Source organism: Anabrus simplex, chromosome 1 (genome assembly GCF_040414725.1).
Source record: "Anabrus simplex isolate iqAnaSimp1 chromosome 1, ASM4041472v1, whole genome shotgun sequence".
Classification (NCBI taxonomy): Eukaryota; Metazoa; Arthropoda; class Insecta; order Orthoptera; family Tettigoniidae; genus Anabrus; species Anabrus simplex.
Window position 1 is genome coordinate 1,044,746,784 of NC_090265.1, and position 18,817 is coordinate 1,044,765,600.

Consider the following 18,817-nt stretch of genomic DNA (forward strand, 5'->3'; position numbering starts at 1 on the left):
CGCGAGAACATCTCTCAACATTACATCTTACGAATTCATGCAGATAATAAAACACCGAATTGCGTCAAAACTAGACGTGATAGGAAAAGAATAGAATCATTTTTGGAATCAGGGCAGCGATTTCCATAAGAATTACATATTTTCTATTTTACCGCAAAATCATGTTGGCTAGTGTTGTGTTTGAATTCCCTGGATGTTTTATAAAACGGGAGATTGTTTTTAATCATGTCGATAGTTTAAACAATAAAGATTTTTTCTTCATGCTGTATAATATATGCTACGTTGTGGATAAACATCCGTTTCAAAATCAACCTGTTATTGTGCACAATACATACAGTACATAAACAAGTGGTTTCTTTTCTCTTTTCGTTTCACTTATAAAGAATTAATTTTACAGAGGAAAAGCAAATTCCAAACTTGAACTCAATACAGTACGATGTAACCTCTTCCCGCTCGTCCGTGAACCCACAGGAAATCCACAATACAATCAATTACTGAAAAATTGATGTCAGAAATATTCTAATAATATCATGAAGCACTAGTTAACGAAATTCTCCAGTCTCCCCCTGTGGGTGGAGGCGGTAGAATAACACCCACGGTATCCTCTGCTTGTCATAAGAGGCGACTAAAAGGGGCCCCAGGGGCTCTGAACTTTGGAGCCTGGGTTGGCGACCATAGGGCCCTTAGCTGAGTCCTGGCATTGCTTCCACTTACTTGTGCCAGGCTCCTCACATTCATCTATCCTATCCGACCTCTCTTGGTCAACTCTTGTTCTTTTATGACCCCGACGCTATTAGGTTTGCGAGGGCTAGGGAGTCTTTCATTTCCACGCCCTTCATGGCCCTTGCCTTCCTTTGACCGATATCTTCATTTTTCGAAGTGTCGGACCCCTTCCGTTTTTCCCTCTGATTAGTGTTATATAGAGGACGGTTGCCTAGTTGCACTTCCTCTTAAAACAATAATTACCACCACCATCACCACCTTCTCCAGAGTCTCCCGCATTATTTTGTTAACCGGTTGCGGATATTCTATGCTATGCACTTAAGAGTTAAATAACATTTTAGAAGATATTTGAATCATTAGGTTTTCCATTGGACTGGATTGTAATACATTTCAATTGTTAGTTCGTTGCAAAATAATATTACTGTTCATTAATTGTAAGTGTTCAAGGAATGCAACACTTATTCTTAAACTGTATTTTCCATATAGATGTATAGGAAATAAAACCTGATAGTAATAGGATTGTGCGGCGATATTGATTCTTGGGATATTTGAACCATCACTACGTTATTTGGTTACGATACACCTGTCCCTAGTAAAATTCTCCAGAAGTATAAATTACTTTGGGAGATAAGGTCCGTTTTGATTCCGGGGCAAAACAGTGTGTTCTGCCATTGTATTGTATTTCATATTACAGTATTTTACTTCTTCCACATGAGTTAACTTTCACATAATAAAATATCGCTTCTTATTGTAACAATTTATGCAAACAAACATCACAAACTACTGTAGGTAACTAGGGCACCCGGCCAACTGCCGCAAATGTGGAAATGGGATAGCTATTTGTAAAATAGGCACATACGTTAAATGCCACAAAAGCACTTGCGGAGGTGTATGTCTGTTGTCACAAAGCATACGTCGAGGTGGCGTATCGGCAGACAAATACCTACATGATGTAACCTTATTCTACTTCAGTCAAGCCCACACTATCTACCCTCTGCTGCTTCGTAAAACTAAAATTTCAGACGCGGTTTCCTAATTCAAAGTATCCAAGCCGGGATACCGTTCGGGATTTGATAAGTACATTTCGTGTGACTGGCTCAGTTCACGATGTACCGGGAACAGGCAGGCCTACGCTTTTAACAGACCAAAAAGGATTGATGAACTTAAAGTTAATATCATTAATTATGTGGAGTCCATTACGCAAGACAGTTCAGTGAAAGTCTTCGACAATATTTGCAGACGTGTTGAAGTCTGTCTTCGAACAAAATGACAACACTTCCAGCATCTGTTATGAATTGCTGTGGTGAGTACAAAGTTTACTGTTTGTTTTGTTTTGTTTTGTTTTGATACAAGCGGCAGCAGCCGTGCTGCCAACTTAACTGCTGATGCCACCTCGCGCAGCAGCACGTAGATGCTGCGGAGAACATTTCCTGGCGCCCTGTACTTTTTGGTCAGTGGTAAATCCATACCCTACAATTTCTAGAAAGGAAATACTGCGTTTAATGCCTACCCTGACAAAATGCCTGTGTGAGTGCACCTTTTCTGGTCTCACACAAATGATGCTGATCTTAGGCGTCGAGTAACTACGCTTGTAAACTGCTTGGTCTTTGGAAAACAGCATTCATCCAACAACCGCAACAAGTGAATTTTTTCAAATGAGTTTCCAGATCCAGACTGTTGTAATTATTAACCAAGTGTAATATTGTTTTATAATTTCTGTGCATTGATGTAGTATGTTGATGTAAATGAAGTTAAAATAAACTTTCAAAAAGTAAATATTAGTCCTAAATTATACGAATAAAATCAAACATGGTAACATTACAAAATTCTGTTGTTTTTTTCTTTTGTTTTGTTTACTGAATGTAGTTTTATGAAGGGGTCCTTGGATATGAATGCGATAATTTCACGTGGCCTCGGAGACAAAAATTTGGGAAATCTTGTTTTACATAATCAGCAGATGTATGATATTTAATTTTTTAATATTTTTATACATTTTAGACATTTTTACTGACATATTTTTCTTCATTTTCTAATGCTCCCCTTCTTTTTTGTATTTTCTCTTTAATGACGACACACACACCCAGTCCCCGGGACAGTGGAAATAACCAATTAAGTTTAAAATCCCCGACCCGGACTGGAATCGAACCCGGGCCCCGTAAACCAAAGGCCTGCACGCTAACCATCTAGCCATGGAGCCGGACTCTGAAGAAACTACCATTACTGTGAAAACTCTTTCCTGTTCAGTGTGAGAGACCTAAGTATACTACCAAGTTACAATCCCATTTGAGAAGAAATTTCCGACTCTCATTGCGCGCGCGTGTGTGTGTGTGTGTGTGTGTGTGTGTGTGTGTGTGTGTGTGTGTTTACGTCATTCTGACTAAGAGTTTTTCGGCGACGATGGGATTGGGAAGGGGTAGGATTGGCTGTGAAAGGAAGTGGTTGTGGCTGTGGCCGTAATTAAGGTACGGCCCCAGATTTCACATAGTGTGAAAATGGGATACAATGGAAATCCAGCTTCAGGGCTGCCGATGCTGGGTTTTGTCCCCACCATCTCCCGAATGCAAACTTAAAGCTACACTGCCTGTACCACTCAGCCAACTCGTTCGGTATAATTATTGTTGAACTGACGAAAGATAGCATTTATTATTATATTATTATTATTATTATTATTATTACTAGGATGTTGCCCGAATACCCATACTAGTCCCACAAGCTTGTTATTGGGAATCCAAACCCAAACCCCATGGCACTACAGCCATTGAAGGGCCTTGGCCTACCAAGCGACCGCTGCTCAGCCAGAAGGCCTGCATGTTACGAGGTGCCGTGTAGTCAGCACGACGGATCCTCTCGGCCGTTATTCTTGGCTTTCTAGACCGGGTCCGCTATCTCACCGTCAGATAGCTCCTCAATTCTAATCACGTAGGCTGTGTGGACCTCGAACCAGCCTTCAGGTCGAGGTAAAACTCCCTGACCTGGCCGGGAATCGAGCCCGGGGCCTCCGGGTAAGAGGCAGGCACGCTACCCCTACACCACGGACCCGGCTGTTATTGGGAATAGTTAACATTAATCTGTCTTATGCAGGAGAGAACTAGATATCCTCGCTATATCTGAAAAATCTGGAAGTTACCTCAAAGTAATTTCTTCTGAAGTAGTAGACATACTGAGGTTCAATACCTCACCAACAATATAGTCCTACTGCAGTCCTTAAATGCGCAGTAATAGGAGACCTCCATTCTGACATTCAGAGCATAATTCACATATTCTCGTCCCCATCGAATGGATTTTCGTGCATGGACAGGCATTTATGTGATTACTTAAGCTGGCCTGTGGTTTCATAACCGCATATTCAATATCAATCGACGTGGTGAGTGTTCTGGCACATTTACCCGCACACTTCGGTTAGAGCTAACCAGATTTACTCCCACAATAACCGTTATGTTGACTCTTCCATAGAAAATCTCACTTCTCCTCTAGTACCAATAAATGTGTCTTATCAGTCTTACAAAGTCATCGTTTTAATTATTTTTTTCATGTACGGTCCACGGTATATCTACAGTCAAACGTAAATAATGGAAGGCCACCTCAGTTACAGGCATTTTGGTTTATCAAATAAAGTATTCTTCACGGAGTGAGTTGTATGCACGGTTAGGATCGCGTAGCTGTAAGCCTGTATTCAGGAGAAGGTGGGTTCGAATCCCACCGTCGGCAGCCCTGAGGATGATTTTCCGTTGTTTCCCATTTTTACACCAGGCAAATGCTGGAGCTGTACCTTAATTAAGTCCACAGCCGCTACCTTCAAAATCCTATCCTTTTCCCATCCTTGCATCGCTGAAAACCTTCAGTGTGTTAGTGCGACGTTAAACCATTACATGTTGGGTATTCAGCCCGAAGGCTGGTTCGATGCTCCACAGCTCCACCAACAGCTGTCATAGATAGTTTAGGGAAAGGAGGAGTGAGCTAGTTTTCCTCACTCGGGAGACAGTAGGTTCGAATCCCACTGTCGGCAGCCCTGAAAATGGTTTTCCGTGGTTTCCCATTTTCACATCAGGCAAATGCTGGGGCTGTACCTTAATTAAGGCCACGGCCGCTTCCTTCCCACTCCTAGCCATTTCCTGTCCCATCGTCGCCATAAGATTTACTGTGTCGGTGCGACGTAAAGCAACTTGCAAAAAAAATTTTCTCACCGAGCCAGAAGATGCTATTACATATCAGTCTACCAAGCTCAATAAAATGCATGTTCGACTCGTTGGCTGAATGGTCAGCGTACTGGCCTTCGGTTCAGAGGGTCACGGGTTCGATTCCCGGCCGGGTTGGGGATTTTAACCTTCATTGGTTAATTCCAGTGGCTCGGGGGCTGGGTGTTTGTGCTGTCCCCAACATCCCTGCAACTCACACACCACACATAACACTATCTTCCACCACAATAACACGCAGTTTCCTACACATGGCAGATGCCGCCCACCCTCATCGGAGGGTCTGCCTTACATGGGCTGCACCCGGCTAGAAATAGCCACACGAAATTATTATTATTAATAAAATTCATGCACCAACCAATCCCATGAGCGATATTTTCACACCATTCACAGCAGGAACTGGCTTCATAAGGAATGATATTACTAGCATTGGTCATACATCGGTCACTTTCATGCTGTCAAAGCCAAGGATTAGGCTGAGACAGATCAATGAATGTATCAATTTTATTCTAGCTCATACCAGAAGACATAGTACACTGTAAACACGACATCCCGCCAGCAAAGGCATTTACGCATGAACAGTCCTCAGCCCGAAGACTGGTTGAATCCTCAATATTTCTACTATCAGCTGTTGTAGATCACTGAAGAAGTGTGCCAGGGATATGAGGAGTGAGGTAGTTTCCCGTTGCTTTCCTCACTAAGCTAGAAAATTCTATTATAAATCAGTCTGCCAAGCCCACTGAAATGCATGCACCAACCAACCATATGAGCAACATTTTCACACTATTCCTGGCTCAATAAGGAATGGCATTAGTAGTATCGCTCAGATATCAGTCACTATTAGCGCTGTGAAGAGGAGGCGGACCTCCTGTTGATTGAATCGGATAATACGATTACAGCGCTCCTCCGGAGACCTCCGGTAGTCCTCCGATTGAATTCACTGGCGGAAAATTCAAATGCTTTGATGTGGGCAATGTTGCAACGGTGATCTTAGGAGGAATTACAATTTAGATTTCAGTACTAATTCCACAGATGCATGTGTTCCCCTACGTTTGTCATTCAAATGATGTAGTCGTTTCAAGATCGCCGCATTATTTGTTACGTTATGAATAACAGATTTTGATCTGCTGACGTTCAGTTTGCAATAGGTGCAGGTGGATAGAATACTGTAGACTGAATATTGGCATATATTATACTGTTGCAAATGCGTTAACAATATTATTAATACTGGTAGTAAAATATTTTAAGTGGTAATTATATTCCATTGCATGTAAACATGTATTATATACGATGTTCTTACATTAATTATACTCGTAGCTCATTTATTACGGAACAGTACATCCGGCTCCATGGCTAAATGGTTAGCGTGTTGGCCTTTGGTCACAGGGGTCCCGGGTTCGATTCCCGGCAGGTTCGGGAATTTTGACCTTAATTGGCTAATTTCGCTGGCGCTGGAACTGGGTGTATGTGTCGTCTTCATCATCATTTCATCCACATCACAACGCGCAGATCGCCTAAAGACGTCAAATCAAAGGACCTGCATCTAGTGAGCCGAACTTGTCCTCAAACACTCTCGGCACTAAAAGTCATACGCCATTTCAATTTTTACTGAAGAGTACGAACTGATTGAAACTGGTTATATGCTGTACCGGGCTGAGTAGTTCAGACGGTAGAGCGCTGGCCTTCTGAGCTCAAGCTTGCGGTTTCAATTCCGACTTTGCTCGGCGGTACCTGAAGGTGGTCAGGTGTACCGGCAGTAGCGGCGATTGGGAATTAGAAGTAGGGGGGGGGGAAATGTAAAGACAACAAAGTACCCCAGTTTGTGGGATATAGCGGGGGGGGGGGGGGGTATATACGTTATACATTAAAACTGAAAAAAAAGCTACTAAATGGAATTTCGACAGAGAGGTAAAGATTCTCAGCCTACCAACTTACCTGTGTTGATAATATTTATTTGAGATTTTGATTCAATACTATACAATAAAACTTTCACGAGAGGAACAATATTACACATGTATTACAATTAAATAGACGTACGGCGTGATTATATAATTAAAATCATTTAGTATTTGACTACAAACTTAAAAAAAAAACTAACTGACACTAAATAGACTGCCAGACTAACGAATGCACGCGTACCCTTCCTCACAGCACATACAAAGTCTCCACTATAGTACTCGCTGTGGCGCTATACAAATCGGTTAACCGCGTGAACGACTTTGTTGCGTATTTCCGCTAATAATTTCGTTATTAATTAAAGCAAATAATTAGCTGATAAGACAACAGGGCTTGTAAAATTGCTTGTTTTAATAATTCCTATAATACCTTGTTTCATCCAGCTAAAATGGAATACAAATGCAAAGTTTTCTCCACAAAGTAGGGGGGCGACTGTCCCCTCTCGCCCCCCCCCCCTAATCGCCGCTACTGTACCGGCACATGAAAGAACTCCTGTGGGACAAAATGTCGGCACCTTAACGTCACAAAAACCACAGAAGTGGTTATGGGAGTACCATAATAATAATAATAATAATAATAATAATCCTTCCATCAATTTACCCTCCAGGGTTGGGTGTTCCCTCGGACGCAGAGAGGGATCCCACCTATACCGCCTCAAGGACAGTGTCCTGGAGCGTGAGACTTTGGGTTTTGTTTTATGTCGCACCGACACAGATAAGTCTTATAGCGACGATGGGATAGGGAAGGTTTGGGAGTGGGAACGAAGCGGCCGTGGCCTTCGGTTAGGTACCATCCCGGCATTTTCCTGGAGGAGAAGTGGGAAACCACGGAAAACTATCTTCAAGGCTGCCGACAGTGGGATTCGATCCCACTATCTTCCGGATGAAAGTGGGTTCGAACCCCACTGTCGGCAGCTCTGAAGATGGTTTTACGTCGTTTTCCATTTTCACGCCTAGAAATTACTCTCCTTAGCCGTTCCTATCACATCGTCGTCATAAGACGGCATGACGTAAAGCAAATTTTTACAAAAGTAATCGACAAATGGACCACGAACGATAAATGAGAATGTATATATTTCCTAAGTCCGCCTCTGTGGTGTAGTGGTTAGCGTGATTAGCTGCCACCCCCGGAGGCCCGGGTTCGATTCCCGGCTCTGCCACGAAATTTGAAAAGTGGTACGAGGGCTGGAACGGGGTCCACTCAGCCTCGGGAGGTCAACTGAGTAGAGGTGGGTTCGATTCCCACCTCAGCCATCCTGGAAGTGGTTTTCCGTGGTTTCCCACTTCTCCTCCAGGCGAATGCCGGGATGGTACCTAACGTAAGGCCACGGCCGCTTCCTTCCCTCTTCCTTGCCTATCCCTTCCAATCTTCCCCTCCCTCCACAAGGCCCCTGTTCAGCATAGCAGGTGAGGCCGCCTGGGCGAGGTACTGGTCATACTCCCCAGTTGTATCCCCCGACCAAGAGTCTGAAGCTCCAGGACACTGCCCTTGAGGCGGTAGAGGTGGGATCCCTCGCTCAGTCCGAGGGAAAAACCGAACCTGGAGGGTAAACAGATGATGATGAAGATGATGATGATGATATATTTCCTATATTCTCCTTCGTCATACTTATAAAGCAGTATTTACTATGTCGCTAGCACATCCGTTGCGCACCACGGATGGAACGGCAAGCGAGGCACACATTCAGTACTGTTGCTCCGTCCTCCGCTAGCCCTCCGCTCGCGTGACGAAGCACCGATTGGTTTCCCAGCAACAGTTTACTACCGGAGAATATCGGAGGGAGCGCTCACTCGCACTACCGATTGCAATCATAGGAGCAACTGCTCCGTTCCCAGCTGTATTCGCAACAGTAGCTCCGAGTGTAAGGGCTTAGTGGGCTGTAATTTCAAACTTACGTCCATGAATGTAGGCGCCCTATAAAAATCGTTACCTACATAAACAAAAATTGATCTATATCACCGATATTCCATTCAATACCCCTTAACAAAGAACGTATAGTCATTCAGAATAATTAATGCATCCTCTCATTTGTTATCAAGAAAATGCAATTATATCGACATATAATACATACCCCATATACCTGTAGGTATAAACCCTGTAGATAGAACAAACAATATATCTTAATAGGTTCAGTTTTTCCTCAGAAAAGTACAGACCCTACCTGTGCAGAACGTACACAGTGGTTCGTTCATTATTATTATCATTATTATGGAAATATTCCCATTATATTGGCGCTAGAATACAGTAATTTCAAGTTAAATTTGAATTCGTTTTTAATTTCTGGACATATGTAAAACACGTGAAAGACGTGGCAGAAGTAAGGAATGATTATTTACGAACGGAGGGAGGAGTTCAAGCGGTTCAAATCTGTAAATGCTGCTGTGTAAAACATGGCACAAATGACTCCTAACCACTGGTCTTGCGGTGTAGGTGGCAACGCGTCCGCCTGTCACCTGGCGGCCCCGGGTTCGATTCCCGGCCAGGTCAGTTTTTTAATTGTAAATTATTAATATCCCTGGCCTGGGGACTGGGTGTTTGTGTCATCCTTAACGTTCCTTTCCTCGCATTCAACACTTTACCCTACCCCCATTTACATAATACACGCAGGTTTCCTCATATATGGTGCAAATAGGGGCAAAGGATCTTCATAGGTCGACGCCCCGAACAAATAGCATTAAAAAAAGTTAAAGAAGGAGTGTAGTTTCGCGCAAAAACAGCGACGTCATAAATTCCTGTGAAAATGCTCGTTCATTCCTCCCGTATGAAGTTCACACTACGCGCTTGTCATTCAATGTTTTTTTTTTCTTTGCTAGTTGTTTTACGTCGCACTGACACAGATAGGTCTTATGCGACGATGGGATAGGAAAGGTCTAGGAAGTGGAAGGAAGCGGCCGTGGCTTTAATTAAGGTACAGTCCCGGCATTTGCCTGGAGTGAAAATGGGAAACCACGGAGAACCATCGTCAGGGCTGCCGACAGTGGGGCTCGAACCCATCATCTCCCGAATACCATCTTCAGGGTTGCCGGCAATGGGGTTCGAATCCACTATCTCCCGGATGCAATCTCACAGCTGCGCGCCCCTAACCACACGGCCAACTCGCCTGGTCGTACCGACTGTAACAGCCTGCCTGTATATTGGTGGGAAGTAGCTGGGGTGTAAGATAACTTTCTTCTTTAGCATGCCATTCCTCTGGTTCATACATTTTCTGATATATCTGGTACGTAACACACTGGTTCATTATTGTATTCGAGCTATAAAATCCCTACTCTGAGCCACTGATTGGAATGAGTAGTGTGCATATTTAACGAAATAATGACAGAGGAGTGGTCACGGCAGTCTGCGACCTGGTTATTCCAGTTCTGGAACTTTGGACTCTTAGATCGGCACCGTAGTACTGTTCGTTGAAAGTGAGAAAGTGTGCGGTTTTTCATTTGATCGAGTATTTTATATGATAACATTGCTTTCAATCGCTACATTCCTACTGACGTTTTTGTAATGACCTATGTTGAATTCAGTTAGGAAAACCACCAAGTCAGTCTTTCTGAGAATCCCGTAGCGAAGCACGGGTACATCAGCTAGTAATAATAATAATAATAATAATAATAATAATAATAATAATAATAATAATAATAATAATAATAATAATAATAATAATAATAATAATAATATAAGCTTTACGTCCCACTAACTACTTATAAGGTTTTCGGGGACGCCGTGATGCCAGAATTTGGTTACGCAGGAGTTCTTTTACGTGTAATTAAATCTACCAACACGAGGCAGACGAATTTGAGCATCTTCAAATATCACCGGACTGAGCCAGAATCGAACCTGCGAAGTTGGGGTCAGAAAGCCAATGCCTCAAACGTCCGAGCCATTCAGCCCGGCATGCAATGATAATGTATGTATGTATGTTTAGTCCTCAGCCCGAAGGCTGGTTGGATCCTCAACAGCTCTGCCATCAGCTGTCATAGATGGCCTAGGCATCACTGAAGAGGCATACTAGGGAAATGAGGAGTGAGGTAGTTTCCCGTTGCTTTCCTCACCGGGCCAGAAGTTGCTATTACATATCAGTCTGCCAAGCCCACTGAAATGCATGCACCAACTGACCCTATGAGCAATATTTTCACACCATTCAGAGCAGGGACTGGCTGCAGAAGGAATGGCATTACTAGCATCACTCATACCTCAGTCACTTTCATTTTGTCAAAGCCAAGGATAAAGCTGAGACAGATCAATGAAAGTAACAAGATTGCTCTAGCCCATACCAGAAGACATAGTGCACTGTAAACACTAGGTCCCGCCAGCAAAGGCATGCAATGATAATAGTATTAATTATTTCATAACGAAGTAATTTACAGTCACGGACAAGGCCTAAATTATAACATGTTTATATTTAAGAAAATACATAATTATGTTTGTACATAAGAATGCTATGTGTAATATCGATAAATAGTTAAGGTATTAACTGAGGGGCCTAGTTTCGCACAATAGTAGCGACAAGTTTTAAATTCCTGAGAAAATGCTCTTCCATTTCTCCCGTACCAAGTTCACACTACGCGCTTGTCATTCAATCGGAGGTTCTGTTACATAATTATTATGTCTGTACGTAAGAATGCTAGGCCTATTTGTAATATCGCCAAATAACTGAAGTATTAACGGAGGGGCGTAGTTTTTCACATTAATAGCGACAAGTTATAAATTCCTGTACAAATGCTCGTTCATTTCTCCCGTGCCAAGTTCAAACTACGCGCTTGCAATTCAATCGGAGGTTCTCCGGAGGCAAACGATTGAAAGCGCCCGGAGCCTCCGCTCCGTAAACAACCGCTCCGTTAACAGCGCTAGTCACTATTCCTGGCTCAATAAGGAATGGCATTAGTAGTATCGCTCAGATATCAGTCACTTTCATATTGTCAAAGCCAATGATGAGACAGACGAATGAAAGTAACAAAATTGCTCTAGCCCGTACTGTAAACACTACGTCTCGCCAGCAAAGGCATATTAAACCACTAGCAAAGAAAAGTAGTTAGTTCTATGCCACCCGTCTTTGCCTCCAGGATTAACCTGGTACTCATTTCGGTTGTAGTCTGACAGGGAACAACCCCACTTCGGGCAAAATGTTGTTAATTACACAATATCTTGTTTGCATGCACGATATTAGCTGCTAATGGAAAACATCATCCACAGCAGAACGATGGAAGGAGTGAGTGGTGCAATAAACACCTGCCTCTCATTAGAAGTACGATCTTCAGAAGACCGTTATAGAAGATTTAGTTATTCCACAAAACAATCGTCGTCGGGGCTAACAAAATGATCAATCATAATTTAATTTGTACCATGAGCGGCGAACGAAGAACGAGTAACGACAGTGATCGCGAAAGGACCCTATCTAAGTCAAAAGTGAGCCCTTTCGGTGTGGTAAACCTTTAGAGATGATCAAATGCATATATCATGGTGATTCGATATGTGCTACAAACGTTGTAAGTGAGCCCTGGAGTCATGTGCTTCTCTGAAAGTGTACGTCTCGTTTATAAGCTTCTCGAATTCCAGGCGGAAACGATTCCACGTCCTTCCATCTGAACCAAACTCAACTGGGCTAGGACGGTTCACACAGCTAGCGAATATTCTGAACAGTTAATTGTTAACACCCTATATTCTATGCTGTGCAGGAAATGCTCTGATCAAGTTTTTCTGGTCATCAAAGTTTATACTGGACTATGCTTCTGTTTTTCGTTTGTCACTTGTTTAATCTATTCATGTTCCTTGTCAATCACAGGCATGTAAAATAAGATAGACTCACACACGACGCCAGTGTACGGTCCTCAAATTGAAATGGGGTAAGTTGTACATGGTTTGTACTTAGTTACTGCGAAAAGTAGAGAAAATGCGAGTGCGTGATTGAGCTCCTTGAACCATACACGAATGTGTGAAACTGTTCTCGAATTAAACAGTGCATCTTTCGCCATTTTGTGTCATATTTTATTCGTTCAAAGTAAGGGTCACACACCAGCCCTCGAAAGTATACGCCAAAATACAGGATAAGCATTCTTTCTTCGGAAATGATTAGAGTTACGAAGAAAATTCATATAAACTTGTTTCTGACAAACTGAATTTGTGTACAGCTGCTCTGCTCCAATGTTTAATAGGTCTAACCATTCAGGCAGCGCATTCACATTTATGGGTCGCAGGCATACGTTCTCTCTGGCATTCTTCACATCTTATTTCGCTGCATAGCCTACTTATGAGATAGTGTGAAAATAAAATACAGAAAAGCATCTTTTCGTGGAATACTGTTATAATTACGAAGGAAATAATGAAACATGTTTTTTCTCGGAAGTTGAATTTTAATTACACTCGCCAGCTCCATTATTTAATAGGACTAGCCGTTTAGGCAGTATATTCAGTTTTAAGGGTCCGAAGCATACGTTTTCCTCTGACTTGCGTCACATTTTTCTTCACTGCATAGCCCACTTTAAAGATAGCGTGACAGTAAGTAGCCTGTATGTTAACCAAATGTATCAGAGAAAAGTTTGAGAGCATTCCGTCAAGTAGTTTTCACGTGAAGAAACACAGACAGGCAAACATACAAATATTCAGATTTATTATTACTGCCTTTTCCCCTTTAATCAAGGTTCTATCCGGAAACCTTTGCTATTCCGGGATGATACATAGCCTATAAAGACCGGAATAAAACAAATTTCAAAATCGGTCCCTAGTTTCTGAGATTACCGACTCCACCCAAAGAAACTCATTTGCATCCGGGAGATAGTAGGTTCGAATCCCACTATCGGCAGCCCTGAAAATGGTTTTCCGTGGTTTCCCATTTTCACACCAGGCAAATGCTGGGGCTGTACCTTAATTAAGGCCACGGCCGCTTCCTTCCAACTCCTAGGTCTTTCCTATCCCATCGTCGCCATAAGACCTATCTGTGTCGGTGCGACGTAAAGCAAATAGCAAAAAAAAAAAAGAAACTCACAGTCTCCCTATCATTATTGTAGATTTTTTATGGCTAGGAAGTTTTTGTCTCTTGTGTTAATGTGTTACATATGTCTTTTATTCTTCTTCATTATCATGAAATGTATTATTTGTATATAATTTTTGTTATAGTTTGTTTTCATGCAAACGCTAATTGTATTTTTTGTTGACGTTGTTATGTAATTTATGTTTTAATTTGCTGTTATTTTCATGCAATTGCTAACTGAGGAACAACAAAAGGATGAAAGTGCCAAAAACATGTTTTCGAGAAAATGCCAATAATAGAGTTGCCAACCACAATGGCACTTTCACATCCAATACAGTTTATATAATTACATAACAATATTTAGCTCCTATAAATTTCATTTCTTTAATTAAGTGGCTCAGAAATTAGAAAATACATGAGTGATAGCACACTGACACAATGGTCAGCACATAACTGCAGCGCGAGACGCTGGCACCTTCACCCTTCCCTACCAAACTCAACTGGACACAGTGGACTGTGGCTCTACCTGTTGAACTTCCTACCACTAAACTAATGAGCTCAGGCACATGCACAAGTTACCACCGTATGCGGCATGGCTAATATATCACCTTATTACAAAAGAAACACATTTTTATACTTCGGCACTTTCGCCCTTTTCCATCTTTGGTCCTAAATTATATCTTTTGTTGTTGATGTTGTTATGGCGTTTTAATTCCGTTGTTATTGCGACCGGGATATTTCCCAATAGCAATGAATTTGTCAAAAATAGTAATCTTTCACTGCTTCCTCGGAGCTTGATCATGACTGTTCTATTGTTCACAAAGATTACTCTAAGTGGTACGTGGTACCTGATTCTCAGAACCATAGATCACAACACGCTGTTCACGAAGAGAAAAGAGTAATTGGCACCCTCGAGGCCAAACAGAACATATCTCGGTGTTTCCGTACCTTGTAACTGTGACTCTGGCGTATGGCTTTTAGTGCCGGGAGTATCTCAGGACATGTTCGGCTCGCCAGATGCAGGTCTATTGATTTGACTTCCGTAGGCGACCTGCGCGTCGTGATGAGGATGGAATGATGATGAAGACGACACATACACCCAGCCCCCGTGTCAGCGAAATTAACCAATTTAGGTTAAAATTCCCGACCCTGCCGGGAATCGAACTCGGGACCCCTGTGACCAAAGGCCAGCACGCTAACCATTTAGCCATGGGGCCGGACGGTCACACACGGTTTTACATAAACATTAGAATGGAGACCCTGGGAATGCAATATAACTGTTACATTTTCCGTATGCATACACTTCACAAACTTGGGTCAAATAGCTATCAGCTTGCATTCGAGAGATAGGGAGTTCGAGCCCCATGTCGGCAGCCATTAAGATGCTTTTCCGTGGTTTCTCATTTTCACACAAGGAAAATTCTGGGGCAGTGCTGTAATTAAACTACGACCACGGTCGCTTCATTCCCACTCCAAGCCCTCTCCTCTCCCATCGACGCCATAAGACCTATCTCTGTTGGTGTGACGTAGGAAAAAAATAGGAGAGTAGGACATAAATTCAAAATTCAATATTTCATCCTCATGTCCTGTGAAACTGTAAAGGAGAGTAGACTTTAACAAGATATGTTTTATTTCTATGATTCTATCCGTATAAATGCGTAAATGTGTATTCTTTCAGGCTTAGTGGGAAGGACTGGGATTAACAACTCGGTGCAGTGTTTTATTCACAAATACAGCATCTATAGAAGAAGAAATGAACTATGTAGAATCCACTAGTAGCACTGGAGATGCATTGGTAGGGGTACTTTTTACAGCGCTTTGTCAACACCAGAGAGGCGTGAATAAGAAGTTAATTTCATCTTTGTGCTAGCTGGCTTAAAACCCCTCAACACCACAAGAGAGGGAGAGAGAGAGAGAGGATTGTTACTCATGTGATACGTAGCTGCTGAAATAGGCTTTTTCTGAGAAAAAAGAGGCAGGGATTAAATAAAATCCGAGAGAATTCTTTATTGGCACCGTACAGCTCAAAAGTAGCGCAGTCTGAAATCCACAGTAAGAGGAGAAGAAATGTGTATTAAGAGATATGAGTACAGCAGACACTAATTGAAATTGCAGATCATGTTGTTGTTGGTTAGTTTAGCTAAATTTAATTATTTTGGTAGAAATAGATGCAAAAGTCGTGGATGGCTACTATAGGTTGCGAGGAAGGGGAGATATACCGAGGAAGTGAAAGATTGATTGAGTCAATAAAGAAAAGAAACCTCATATTTTATGGACTCTGTTTAGAATGAAGGAGAAGAGGCTGGAAAAACAGATTTTTAAAATACTTTGACTGTAGACCTAAAGTTTCTGACAAATGGTTCAGGCAGGTAAGAAAGGATCTTGAGCAGTCTGGATTAAATCGGGAATACATTCTAAACCGATCAAAGTATCGATCAGTGATCGACAGGTTCAGAGGCTTCCATGACGAATATCAAAATAAATAGGGAATTGACAGATGAAAGCAGACAGGCTGCTAGAGAAAGAATGTAAATCGTCGCCATAAGACATATCTGTGTCGGTGCGCCGTAAAAACACTATCAAAAAAATGTAAAGATTTTGGGCTGCAAAGAAGGCTTCCAGTAATGTATGATTGTTGCTTAACGTGGTCTCAAATGGCCGTAAACGTATATTATAATATTATTATTAATAATAATAATAATAATAATAATAATAATAATAATAATCCTGGCTTGTCTTTTGATGACGACTTTGCTATACTATCAGAAAGTCCAGAGGTCGCAACCATCCAGATTAACCTCTTGGAAAGAATCGCCAGCCAAACAGGACTGAGGATCTCAGCAGAAAAGACCAAGTTCATAGCGAACATCAAAGATGGACCAACATTCCTTGAAAAATAGATAGGACGGATAGAAAGGGTCAAGAAGTTCAAGTACCTTAGTGAGAAGATACAGGAGAATGGACTAGAAAACGCTGCAGTGGAAGATCGGATCTCAAAAATGGAGAGAGTATACGGCTTGACAAAAAACATTTACAATAAGAAGTGCCTACCCTGGAATTTCAAATTAAAACTTTACAACAAGCTGAAGAAGCTACAGACCCTGGAAAGAAGAATCCTCATAAAAATTATGGGAGCTGTCCAAAGTGAAAGCGGATGGAAACTTCGGAACAACAAGGAAGTTTAGCAGAAGGTGGAAAGAATCACAGATACCATGAAGAAAAGGAGGTTGGCGTTTCTTGGACATATGTACAGAATAAACGCAAACAGACTTATCAAACAGATATATGATTACTTCTGGAGAAGAAAGACCACTACATCATGGATTAAGGAAACGAAGGAGGATTTGGAAATATTAAGCATCATGGTAGATCAGCTATTATAAAGGAGTACGTTTCGGAACACACTGAAGAATTTGGAAGGTGTTCAAGCCGCAAGAAGAACAAAGAATACCGGAAGAGCCTGGACAGATGAACAATGGAAACAGGGCAGCGAACGCATGAAGGAGTATTGGACACAGAGAAAACTCTGCACGAAGAGAAAGAAATGAAGTTGTAGCGTGATCCTTAATGGTCCATTCGCTTGTAAAAAAAAAAAAAAGAAATAATTCCCATGGCACTACAGTCAAGATGAACTTTAGCCTACCAAAAAATCCACTGCTAAACCGAAAGTCACGCATATTACAAGCTGACACGTGGACAGCGTAACGAATCCTCTCGGTCGTTATTCTTGCTTTTCTAGACTGGGGTTGCCATCACACCCTCAGACAGTACGTAAGTTGAGCGGATCTCAAACCAGCCTTGAGACGTTCGCTATCAGGTAAAGAAAGGGAAGGATCGTGAAGGATGCGAAAACTACAGTGTCTTTTCGACTGGTGAACTTATTACAGAATTCGAAAACATTATGATCTGATCAAAGACAGGATGCTGGTTCGTTCAGAGAACTGTCGTTCTGCCGGTTTCTTCACCTTTCATTATTAAATGTATAATATTCGAATAGTACTTTTGCACTGAAGTTGCAGTTCCTATTCCAGATCGAACAGATCCTTCAGAGTCCGTGCGGGTCCGGATTCGATTCCCGGTCCTGCAAGAGATTCATGAGTAGCAGGAGGGCTGGTATGTGGTTAAAATGGTGCATGCAGCTCATCTCCACCGGCGGTACGCCTCAAATGAGCTGCACCACGTTGGGGACAGGGCACGAGTTTACTTTCACTTAAGATCTGTCAGAATTCGAAATAAGAAATTACCGTTAACGATCGAGACGGAAACGGTACAGAAGTAGAATCGACCAAACATGGGAGAGCAATGCTAGGTTTAGCTAAGATTCCGAATACTTCAAAACACATATAAACTCACCGAACAAAAAATTACCTACCCTAGTGAGCATGCACAGATGGATCGTTAAGCCTGTACAGATGGCGCATGGAACTAGTCCCGTACTCAGCCGCATGCGCTCTGCCTCTACATGAGCATAAGGCAGTAGAGATCTGTGAGTGGTGGTGGTGGTGATTATTGTTTTAAAAGGAGGTAAAACTAGGCAACCATCCTATATATAACATTAAGCAGAGAAGGGATCCGACTCTTCGAAAAATAAAGACATCGGTCAAAGAAAGATAAGGGCCACGAAGGGCATGAAAATAAAAGACTTCCTAGGATTCACAAACCTAATACCGCCTGGGTCAGAAAAGAGCAAGAGTTGACTAAGGGAGGTCGTAAAGGATAGATGAAAGTGAGGAATCTGGCACAAGTAAGTGTAGGCAACATCAGGACTCAGCTCAGTGCTCCGTAGTCACCAACACACGTTCCCAAGTTAGGAGCCCCTGGGCACCTTTTAGTTGCCACTTACGACAGGCAGAGGATATCGTGAGTGTTATTCTACCGCCCCCAACCACAGGGGGATAATCAGTGGGACAATGATGTTTCAAGAGGACAGTGTACGTCAACACGGGTAGATGTAAGGATCTGACAGAGTGGCGGCCCACGGCCATAT